This window comes from Rhineura floridana, chromosome 6 (assembly GCF_030035675.1).
Source record: "Rhineura floridana isolate rRhiFlo1 chromosome 6, rRhiFlo1.hap2, whole genome shotgun sequence".
Classification (NCBI taxonomy): Eukaryota; Metazoa; Chordata; class Lepidosauria; order Squamata; family Rhineuridae; genus Rhineura; species Rhineura floridana.
This window is the reverse complement of record NC_084485.1, coordinates 37,255,244-37,267,172: the sequence shown is the minus strand read 5'-3', so window position 1 is coordinate 37,267,172 and position 11,929 is coordinate 37,255,244. Positions and strand designations below refer to the sequence as shown.

General features: G+C 45.1%; 1 pseudogene; it reads right to left on the bottom strand.

Moving 5' to 3' along the window:
* Positions 1–3,670: 3,670 nt before the first annotated feature.
* Positions 3,671–3,789, bottom strand: LOC133388268 (5S ribosomal RNA; annotated as a pseudogene).
* Positions 3,790–11,929: the final 8,140 nt, after the last annotated feature.

The window sequence follows — 11,929 nt, the reverse complement described above, 5'->3', positions numbered from 1 at the left end:
TTGTAATTGAAATCAGCCCTACCATTAGGTAGAGGGAAGGAGGCAGCAGATGTCAGGGGGCAGGAGCAGTCCTCCCACCTGTCCACCTCCCCTAGCTAGCTTCCTTTGCAACTCCTAACTTAGTTTGATATGGCAGAAGATATTGTCCCATCCCCAATGTTGAAATAAGATTCGTCCATCCATCCGATCAGATTCTGCCTGTGGAATTGGGGAGTGAGGAGGGTATCTTGTGTTCTCCCTTAGGCACCAAAATGCCTTGGGCTGTACCTCATCATAACCCTGCTTATCTCTGCAGATGTATGACCTGAGCCATCTTTCTAGACTACATGGCCTTAGCAGGATTGTCAGCTTTTTTTTTTTTACTGGCTCTGCTCCTCTGAGTTTAGAGCAGCCTGATATGCAAAAAATCATATCCATGGTTGGGCGGGCGGGTGCGTTGGGGAGTCAAGTACAAGCCCCAGGATTCTTTGTGCTTTAAATGTATGGTGTGCATGTGGCTTGAGTTTAAGACAACTGACAAGATCAACTAGCTTTAAGACACCTGTGTGATTATTTCAAATGCACAGAAAAGGTTGGCTTTAACTTTCAGTTGAAATTTCAAAGATTCATCCATCACTGAGCTTAAGGTATATAACATTTAGTGAAGATCTCTCCTCCATCCCCATAATAAAATAAAATAAAATCCAACCACCTTTAATCCAGTATCATTACTGGTCACAACTAGCTGAGTTTGTTCAAAATATTTTTGCTCAATATATAAAAGTTAATCATGTTGTCTACCACTGAGATGCAGCCACCTCTTAATGCAGAGCCTGGGAGCACATAGTGATACCACACAGGATTATAGAGCGGAATGTGAAGAACACAAAAATATCCAGCTGAGACCTCAGAGGCAATAACCGAATTAATTTCCCAAGTGGGCATTTGGCCAGGGCATAAGAGCTAATGTCCCCCTAATCTTACAAAAAAAGAAAAGCACTAGGGGCTCCTAAACAACAACTGCAGGCCTCAATGGAAAGGCTTATTTTAATGTTTCCTCTACATGCTTCATTCCTTCAGCCCCCTTTCTATATTCTCACTGGTTTCCTTCCAAAACTTCTTCCATTGCATGGAGAAGCTGGTGCGATGGAGGGGCAACTATTGGACTCAGATGAAGGAGAGAGCTGGGCAGAGGTGTTAATTCATTTTTTAAATGAATGAGAAATTAAACAAATGAGCTCCATTCGTTTAATTTATTTTAGTTATGAAAATGGACAGGAATTAGTTCTTATGAAAATTCTTTTTCATTTGTTTTGATTTATTTGATTTGTTTGTGTGTGTTTATTCCTGTCTATTCTGGATAAAAAAGCAAAAGAGTCTGAAACGCTTCGCACAGGTCCCACAAAAGGGAGGAAGATGACCCGTTATCCCTCAGCCTAGCCTACCTCACATGGTTGTTGCAAGGATAAAATGAGGGCCATGTGTGCTGCTTTCCTTGGAGGAACAGTGAGATTAAAATGTAATGAATGCATACTTTTTCTAAATTTGCCCAAAATATGAATGTACATTCTATTGTCACCATTGACCAGAAAACACTGGCAAAATTAGGGCAAGAATGTAAGCTAGCTGGTGGATGACTTGTTGGAGTTTTTGCAGTGGCTGTGTACCAGATTGCAGGGTCATCACACGAGCAGCACATCATTAAATCCTTTTGATTGTCCTCCTGTGGAGAGAAGAGATGATATCTCATCATTAATAGAGTTGAATTAATATAACTTAGTTGTACATCTCCTCAGTATCTCTGTTCAGGCAGAGAAAAGGACAAGGGCTTTTACCAAGGAGGAGGCAACAGCAACACGCCCTTTCACCTCAAGTTCGCTTAACACATTGGTCACGGTCCTGCTGACTTCAGCCCTTCACGTTTTTCTGAAGAGGAAGTAATGTGTGTGTGTGTGTGTGTGGTTTTAAGGATTCTGCGATTTATGGATGATGTGGCGCAGTTTCCACATGTCTTCTTGCAGTAGCAAAGTCCAGTCATGGTTACTTTACTGCCCTCTTTTCATATGAAGATATCTTGGTATGAAATAGCCTCCCTGTGTTAAAAAGCACAACTTGTACATCATAGAATATGATAGTCTTCAAATCTTTTATAGGACCTAGAAATCTCTGAGTTTTTCCAGGTGGGTGGTTTTTCACACAACAAAATCTTATGTTACAGCAAAATGTTATGGCGACAATATGGTTTTCCATTTGGTGACATTTCAGTGCTTGGAATGCTCAGTTGTTGCTACGTTATTCTGAAGAAACCAGATAATGTTGTTAAAAATTGCACTGGGGAAATACATTTTTTCAGCAAAACTCATACTATTAAGTTGCAATTTTCTCCTCGTCATGAGTGCAGAATGGGTGATGACTGTCACTCATAAGCACCTATTGCCTAGTGCCCATAACATCACTTATGACAGGCTTCCTAACTGGCCCCCATCCTCCCCACCTTCTAATAAACCATTTTTATCATCCTTAAAAAAAAATACTATGCACTAACTCACTTCATCACTGGAGTGCACACACATCCCCAGTTTGGGGAGAGAGATGACAAGGAAGAAAATACTAGGGCTGTGCACCGGATCCAACCAAATTCCGAATAACAAACTGAGTTGGGCCAATTCAGGTCAACAGTCAGACAGTTTAGGCTGAGGTAGCCCCGGATCACCCCAGGTCGGATTGGGTCCACCCAGAGCAATCCAGGGCTATTTAAAGGGGGGGCAGTCTGGCAGCAAGGAGAGAAGGGGATAAGAAGACATGCAGACAGCCTGAGTTCATCTCCTTCCCCCTTCTCAACCACATGTTTAATTAGGGTTTAAAACCCTGATTAAACATATAGCTGGGAAGGAGAGGAAAAGAAGGGGCATCTCTCCCCCCCCCGACCACATAACTGTGCAAGGGGTCAAATTGGTTTGGGGCCCAGATCTGAGTCAGGTCAGCCCTGGATAAGATCAAGGCTGCTCCAAAGGTACTGGATTGGGTCATGAATTGGATCAGATAAGGATAAAGCACAAGAAGGGAGTTAAGTTACCCAAAGGAGGAGGGCTGAGTAGTGAATTCTGCGTAGCTTGGAAGAAACCTTGTGATGAGAAGGATCCTGCCCTTCCTCAAAAGCTAGGGATCCACCAGGAGCACTCTGAAGTCAGAGCATGCTGTAGGACTTGGTTTTCATTGTAAGGAGAAAACATTTTTATTTTTTATTTATTTAGACAATGTATATACATTGTATATTTAAATGAAACTCTAAGCAGTGTACAGCATAAGTTAAAACATCTTAAACATCAAATACAAGAAAAACCTACAGTCTACAATTGTAAAACACAACTAACAACTGAACAGAACATCCTCTTTGGTAAACATTTAGCATAAGCATAGTATAACAATTAAAACTGCCAGGACCCTTTCTCATAGCAAACAGAACTTCATCTAACCACAGTTGGAAATAGATATCACTCAGTTTACTCAAGCACACCCTTACAAGATCAAGACACTCACATTAATAAAAGATATCAACATTCTAAACCAATGCATTCAAACTTACCATTTTGTTGTTGTTATAGCCTTCAAGTCGATTACAACTTATGGCAATTCATAGGGTTTTAATGGTAAGAGGTAATCAGAGGTGGTTTACCATTGCCTTCATCTAAGCCTACAGCACCCGCTATTCCCAGGTGGTCTCCCATCCAAGTACTAACCAGGCCTGACCCTGCTTAGCTTCTGAGATCGCACAAAGTCGGGCGTGTTCAGGGTAGTATGGCCATAGGCACTTACCATTTTAGCGCACTTCAAATCACACTCTGCAAGCACTCACATCATTCAGACTCACATCCTAAGAACAACAACACACTCACATACCCAAGCCACTTTACAATGACAGGAGTGGGAGGAGAAGCACATACAGAAGCCCCTCCCAAGCCCAGGGCCATTCTGCCAGCTCCACACTGCCCTTCCTCACCCTTCAGCTTGACTTGGGGAGTTCCCTTGGTCTCACCATAGCAGTCTAGTCCACATTCATTGCACTTGAATTGGATATTACACAATGGAACACTGAACCAGAGCGAGCATCAGTGCAGTGCTAACAATATTTTGTTTGCAGAACAGAAAAGCCCAAATTATGCAGGGACTTATTTATTTATGCATGTGTTTATTAAATTTGTTGTTGCGATGATATCCACAGGGGTGTGAAGTGACTCATTGAGACTAAAGACCATGAGAATGGCTAGATCCTCATAGCTTGGGTTATAGCAGTAACAGTTATTGCAGTCATTCTGCAATTGCAGATTATAGTCAAGTGAAACAGGATGAGGAATCCCTTTCTAGAAGTGTAGTCGGAGCTCTAGGCCTTTTTCATCTCCTCTTTGTTCCTGACTTTTTCTGCTGTCTGATCTGCATGGATTGCTTTATTCTTTCTCTGTCTTCAGCCACATATCTGCTTCTCAGAAAGGGACAAAAATATAAAATTTGTCACACTTTCAGTTGAAAGTTTGGATTTATGAAAGCACAACATTTGAGTTAACCAAAATTAATTCTTATAAAATAAGTGAGGCAGACAATGTCTTCTAAAACTTACATTTATTTAAATTTCTAGCCCACCCTTTCCTGAATCCTTGGCGGGTATAACTATGGGCTGCTCTAGGCAAGCTGTTTATTGAGCATTCATCCTGATTTGCCTTCACAAAGCTTTTTGTTAGGTTGTAAACACACTAGTCACCAGATCAAAGTGTTTCCATTAGCCACACCTGGAGGGGAAACAGGTTGATCTGCTGATCAGTAGTAAAATCTCTTTGAAGCTGATTCTAAAGGAACAACACTCAAGCTGATCCCACCAGGTTTTACAGTATAAAGGAGCAGGGTTGACTAATGCCATGTGCCCCTGTTTTCAGGAAAGAGGTGGAGATGCACTGGAACCGTAATTGTGTTTCTACCCATAGACTATGCCGGGTGTTTATTGAGCATTCATTCTGACTTGTTTGTGGGGAGGTTATCCAACAATCAATCACCCTGATTTACCTATGGGGTGTTTATATGTATTCCTGTTAATCAATTATTCATCCCACACTTTTCACTGCATTTTCCACCACCACCCCTATCACTTTCCTAACTGCAAAAAGTCCAGTGCTTTTTTAAAAAGTGTTTAGTTGCACTTGGATGACAGAGCACTTTGATCCACTTTAATTGTACAAACTTACGTTTTTGGTATGCGCTCAAGATCCCTCCTGCAAAATAGTGACCTGTGCCTTTAAAATGAATGACAACTTTTAAAAACACACCTACGTACTTCTTTCAGGTTTATGCCCCCAAATGGAAAGCAAGTCAACCAACGGACCATGCAACACATCACAAAAACACTTAAGGCTGCTCCTTGTATTACAAATGAATGCCTACATGTCCATTGCAGGTCAACCCTATTTGTCATTCACAAGCATTTGGCTCTGTAACCAACTGCACCTCTCTGAGGTGTGCTTACTATTTGCATCCAAGTACTTTTGAATGCTCTTCAAGCTTTCAAAAACAGCTGCAGTCAACGCACCGTGGAAATGTGGGCACTTTTTGTTGCTATTGTCTGAAACAACTATCAGAGCCAGATTATACACTAGCAAGAGCAGAGACAAAGATTAACCGTAGTTTAGGGTTCAGATGTAACACTAAACTGCTAGTCAAAAATGGAAGCAAAAACTTCTGTTCTTCTTGAGGAAAGGAGAGTATATAGCATCAGTGTGGGTCATTCCCATCATGATAAACATAACTTTTGTGTGTGTCATCTGAATGTAATGCCACAGTCTCCTGGGTTTTGGGATGTGGACAATTTGGAATTGTCAGAAGACACGAATGTTGGCATTCCCCAGATTTCTGACATTTCACTATAGTATATGTATTTTGAATTAGTTACAACTTCCTTAAGACGTTGAGATGGGGTGAGGTCACACTATAAAGAGAAATACATCCATAATAATAAATAAATAATAAAAATAAATATGGAGAGGATGATCCAGTTCCCTGCCATATCCTTCTCTTCCCCTTCTGTATGTACTCTTCCACAGGCAAGATTCCCCTCTCACAGCTTTCTGCCCCAACCCCTGTCAAGAAGCTTCTAACTCATCCTACATTACCTCTTCTGTTCACAAGTGGGTAGAAGGATTAATCAAGCCCTCATCTAAATATGCAGAAGCATTCCTTACCTGGAAGCAAGTCCCACTGAATTCAATGGGGCTTATTTCTGTGTAGAAATGTTTAGGATTGCCACCTAAGTAAACTAGGGCCCCATGGGCACTATGCATTTAAAGCAGTATGAAACCGCTTTAAACAGTCATAGTTTCCACAAAAGAATCTTGGGATTCTTGTAGTTTGTTAAGGGTGTGGGAGTTGTTAGGAAACCCCCATTCCGCTCACAGAGCTACAGTTCCTAGAGCTCCCTGGGTAGAGGGATTGATTGTTGAACTACTCCAAGAATTGTAGCTCTGTGAGGGGAATAAAGGTCCTCTAACAATGTCTGACACCCTTTACAAATTACAGTTACCAGGATTTGTTGGGAGAAGCCATGACTGGTATCAAACTGCTTTAAATGTATGGTGCAGACTGGGCCTGTGTAAAATCCTATGCTTCTTGTGTGCTATCAACTCCCAAAGCAGTACACCCAGAGAAAACTGGAAAGTAATACTCAAGTATGATCCTGAACCTACTTCTGCTGTTGATATTTATTCCCTTGCCATCAGAAGAGCAACCCAAAGATCACAAAATGGGGAGAAAATTAGTGGAATTCCACATGGCTGAAGAACGGGCCTGGCTTTAAAATTGGAATGCAGTCTCCTGAACAGGGCTGGCGAGGGATGGGGGAGATGGTGCATTTGTAATGTTTCTGTCAAAGCAAATGAGGTCATTAACAGACGAGTTCAATGATGGAATTGTCTCTCGTCGTATTTATTATATGGTCCTTTCCCTGACACCTCCCACTGAGAGAATATTAAATATTTAATGCAAACCAAGACTCTGCTCATTTTTCATCCCCACTTCAGCCGTTCCAGTCGGCTCCAATCTACTGCCAGCTACAAAGTCAACTGGACAATGGACCGTAATGAATTAACCCATTGAAGGCCACACTAGCATTTAAGGCACTGCAGAAAGGCCCAGCGCTTTATCACATCTGACTCGGATATATGCTCTAGAATGTGATTCATTAGAAAGCTGGGGGAATGAGGACATTTGGGGAAAGGGGGAAGATATTTGGTAAAATCAAAAAAGAGGAATAAAAATGTTAGTTTGACAAGGTAACTGAAGTGTAGCTTGTTCTTATTACTAGGGACCCTTCACTCTCTAAAAATTAGGGTTGCTCCTTTATCAAGTATCAGCAGTGCATTAAATCCAGGTGATCCTGGGGAAAAACCTGGGCCATTGGACACTAAGGTAAAAAAAAATCCAACCAACATCTGGCACCTTTAATTCCACTGGGTTAAATAGCATGAACAAATGTTTAAATCTCTTACTGACATCAGTAGGCTTAACTCATACAGCCACAAGAGTGGCTGTATACTATAGTCAGCATAGATTTTTTGCATTCTGGAATGTTAAATCGAAAATACCCCCATGCCATTCTGATGCTTCCCATAAACTCGTTTCAAAACAAAACCTTACAGAACTTATAGTCCTGAACTCAGAAACGCTTGATTAACAACCTTCTAAATTTTAATGGCGATACACAAAACCGTCAGAGAGAATAGAGAGTTCAGTCTAAAAAGAAAGGAAAAAAACCCAGAGCCCTTTTGGACTTTTTTCTGTCAGAGTTCTCGTAATCTGTTGAAATTCATTAAAAATCAGCCATGTTCACAAAGTACCTGTAGTCCTGTTACTGACCTTGCCCCATACTCTGACCTTCATCTGCTCACTGCTTTGGGGATGAAGCTCTGCCACCATCTTTGTTGATGGCACGCGTGCATGCTATGCACACAAATCTCTGCCATCAACTAAGATGACGTCAGGGACTTCAGTACCTTAGGGAAACCGTGGCCACCATCTTCATTAAGGGCAATGCAAAAAGCAGGAGACAGGTAGATGGAGTGAGGGAATTGGCGGGTAGGTGGAAACTCCTGCCCAGCAGCAGATCGTGGAAGGGGAGTGGAGGGGCCACGGAGGGGCTGCTGAGGGGCCCCCTGTAGCTCCAGTGGCCCTTGGGCCAGTGCCCCACCTGGCCACCCTTTAGAACCAGCCGTGCTCGGGAACACCAATCCACAGTGCCTCCGTCTTGCTAGGATTCAGACTCAGTTTATTGGCCCTCATCCAGCCCACAACTGAGTCCAACTGAGTCCAGGCAGTGGTCCAGGGCTTGCACAGCCTCTCCTACAGAGAAATACAGCTGGGTATCATCAGCATACTGCTGACACCTCGCCCCAAAGCTCCTGATGACTGCTCCCAAGGGCTTCATAGGGGGCCGAAAGACAGTCACCCAATAATAATAATAATAATAATAAAAATTTATTTTTAGGCCGCCTATCTGGCTGAGTGAACAGCCACTCTAGGCGGCATACATAATTATTTGCAGTAGTCTAAGCGAGAGGAGACCAGTGCATGCACTACCCGCATTGCAGTAGTCTAAGCGAGAGGAGACCAGTGCATGCACTACCCGCGGGAGCAGATGAGCCGGAAGATAGGGTCGCAACTTCTCTTTCAGATGCAATTGATACCAAGCTGCCCGGCTCACTGCTGATACCTGAGCCTCCATGGACAGCTGGGAGTCAAGAATGACCCCGAGGCTGCGAACCTGGTCCTTCAGGGGCAAACTAACCCCATTCAGCACCAGATCAATATCTCCTAATCTTCTCTTGTCTCCCACAAGCAGTACCTCGGTCGTGTCGGGGTTCAGTTTCAGCCTGTTGCCTCCCATCCATTCACTTACGGACTTCAGGCACTTGGAAATGGTCTCCACAGCCAACTCCGGTGAGGACTTAAATGAGAGATAGAGCTGAGTGTCATCCGCATATTGGTGGCACTGCAACCCAAATCTCCTGATGATGGCCCCCAGCGGCTTTACATAGATATTAAATAGCATGGGAGAGAGGATAGAGCCCTGTGGCACACCACAATTAAGAGGCCAAGGGTCTGAAACCTCCTCCCCCAATGCCACTCGTTGGTGCCTGTCAGAGAGATAGGATCGGAACCACTTTATCACAGTGCCCCCAATTCCCAATCTCTCCAGGCGATCCAAAAGGATACCGTGGTCGACGGTATCAAAAGCCGCAGAGAGATCCAGGAGGACGAGGAATGAGTATTCACCCCTATCCAACGCCCTCCTCAAATCATCCACCAGGGTGACCAAGGCTGTTTCAGTTCCATGTCCAGTCCTGAAGCCCGATTGGAATGGATCTAAATAATCCGCTTCCTCCAAGTGTGTCTGTAACTGTTTGGCCACCACGCGTTCGATCACCTTGCCCAGAAATGGTAAATTGGAGACTGGGCGGAAGTTATTCAAATCTTGGGGATCCAAGGAGGGCTTCTTTAAGATGGGTTTTATTACTGCCTCCTTGAGGGCACATGGCAGTGCCCCCTCTTCCAAGGAGGCATTTACCACCGCCTTGATCCCTTCGCCCAGTCTCTCTTTACAGCTCATAATGAGCCATGTGGGGCAAGGATCAAACAAACAGGTGGTCGGTCTCACAGTAGAGAGCACCTTGTCCACTTCCTCAGAGGGAAGAGGCTGAAACCGATCCCACCGGACCGGATCGCAACTGGCCGCCTCTGGCCCGCTTCCTGTGTCCACGACGTACGGAATCGAACTCTTCAGACGATCGATTTTATCAGCAAAATGTTTTGCAAATGCGTCACAGGGGGCTTTAGAGTGCTCCAAGGGTTCCTGCGCAACTGGACTGACCAGGCTTCGGACCAGTTGGAAGAACCTCCTGGGACAACATTCTGCAGATGCAATAGAAGCAGCAAAGAAACCCCTCTTTGCTGCCTCTGTTGCCACTTGGTAGGCCGCTATTGCTACTCTAACCCGTGTCCGATCGTCTTCAGAGCGAGATCTCCGCCACCGGCGTTCTAGTCGTCTCACCTATTCTCTGAGAGCAACCCTGGAGATAGGATCGGAACCACTGTAAAACAGTGCCTCCAATACCCATCTCACCAAGTCGGCCCAGAAGGATACCATGGTCAATGGTATCAAAAGCCGCTGAGAGATCAAATAAGAATAACAGGGTCGCACTCCCCCTGTCCTTCTTCCGATAAAGGTCATCCATCAGGGCGACCAAGACCAATTCAATCCCATAACCAGGCCTGAACCCAGACTGGGATAGGTCAAGATAATCTGTTTCATCCAAGAATACTTGCAATTGCTGCACCACAACCCTCTCAATCACCTTTCCTAAAAAGGGGGTATTTGCAACCGGTCGGTAGTTGTCACAAACCAATGGGTCCAGGGTGGGCTTTTTCAGGAGTGGTTGGATCATCATCTCTTTCAAGGTGGCTGGAACCACTCCCTCCCGCAATGATGCGTTGACCATACCTGATCCACTCAGTCAGACCCCCTCAGCAAGGTTTAATAAGCCAGGAAGGGCAAGGGTCAAGAGGAAAGGTTGCTGGCCACATCATCACAAGCACCTCATCTATGTCTTCAGGCCGCATCAACTGAAACCATTCCCAAGAAGTTGCAGCACGTTGCACTGGACACCTCATTTGGGACTACAGTGGATGTGGAGGGGGCATCAAGACTGCTACGGAGGTGAGCAACTTTACCCTCAATGTGCCTTGCAAACAATTCAGAGTGGCCCTCCAAAGGGTCTAAAATGCCATTTCCTGGAGTTGATGTCAACAGACCCCTGACAATATGGAAAAGCTCCACCGGATAGCTAATTGAGGATGTGATGGAGGCAGAGAAGTGGGCCTTCTTCGCCGCCCTCACCGCCACACAGTAGGCACTGTTATGATGTTTTACTCGTGCCCAATCAACCTCACAGCACGTCTTTCGCCACTTGCGCTCTAGCCATCGTCCAGCCTGTTTCATTGCCCTTAGCTCACTGGTGTATCAAGGTGCAACCGGGCTCTACAATGTTGGAGAGTGTGCTCGGGGGCAACCGTGTCAAGAGCCCGACATGCCTCACTGTTCCACAGCGTGACAAGGGCTTCAACAGGGTCATCTGCTCTATCTACTGGGAACTCCCCCAGGACATTCAGGAATCGAGTGGATTCCATTAGGTTCCGGGGGCAGACCATCTTAATCTGTCCACCACCCCTGCAGGGAAGGATCAGAGCAATAAGTCTAAACTTCACTAGGAAGTGATCTGACTATGACAATGGGGTGACATCCACCCCCCTATCTCCAGACCACTTCCTCCATCTGGAGCAAAAACCAAGTCGAGGGTGTGCCCTGCCCTATGTGTTGGGCCAGTAACAACTTGAGACAGCTCCATGGTCATCATGGAGGCCATGAAGTCCCGAGCCAGAACACTAGAGGCAGCCTCAGCATGGAGATTGAAATCACCCAGCACCATCGTTCTGGGCTCCTCCAACACCACAGCTGAGACGGCCTCTGCCAGCTCAGTCAGAGAAGCTGCCAGGCAGCAGAGTGGACGGTACACCAGCAGCAACCCTAGTTTACTGTCTCCTTGGCCCGACACCAGGTCCAGGCCCTCACAGCCAGCTCCAAGACAGAGTGGTTTCCTGGTGACAGAGATGAAAGTTCTGTAGACCACAGGGACTCCTTCCCCCCCCCCGCCATCCCTGCAGCCTGTGCTGGTGTTGCACCGAGTATCCAGGTGGGCAACATGGGGTCTGATCAACTCCTCCAAGCTCACACACCCAGGTCTCGGTAATGCACACAAAATCGGCACCTTCATCCACAATCAAATCATGGATGAGAGTGGTCTTATTGTGTACTGATCTGGTGTTAAACAACAACACACACAGGCCAGTGGGCACAGCA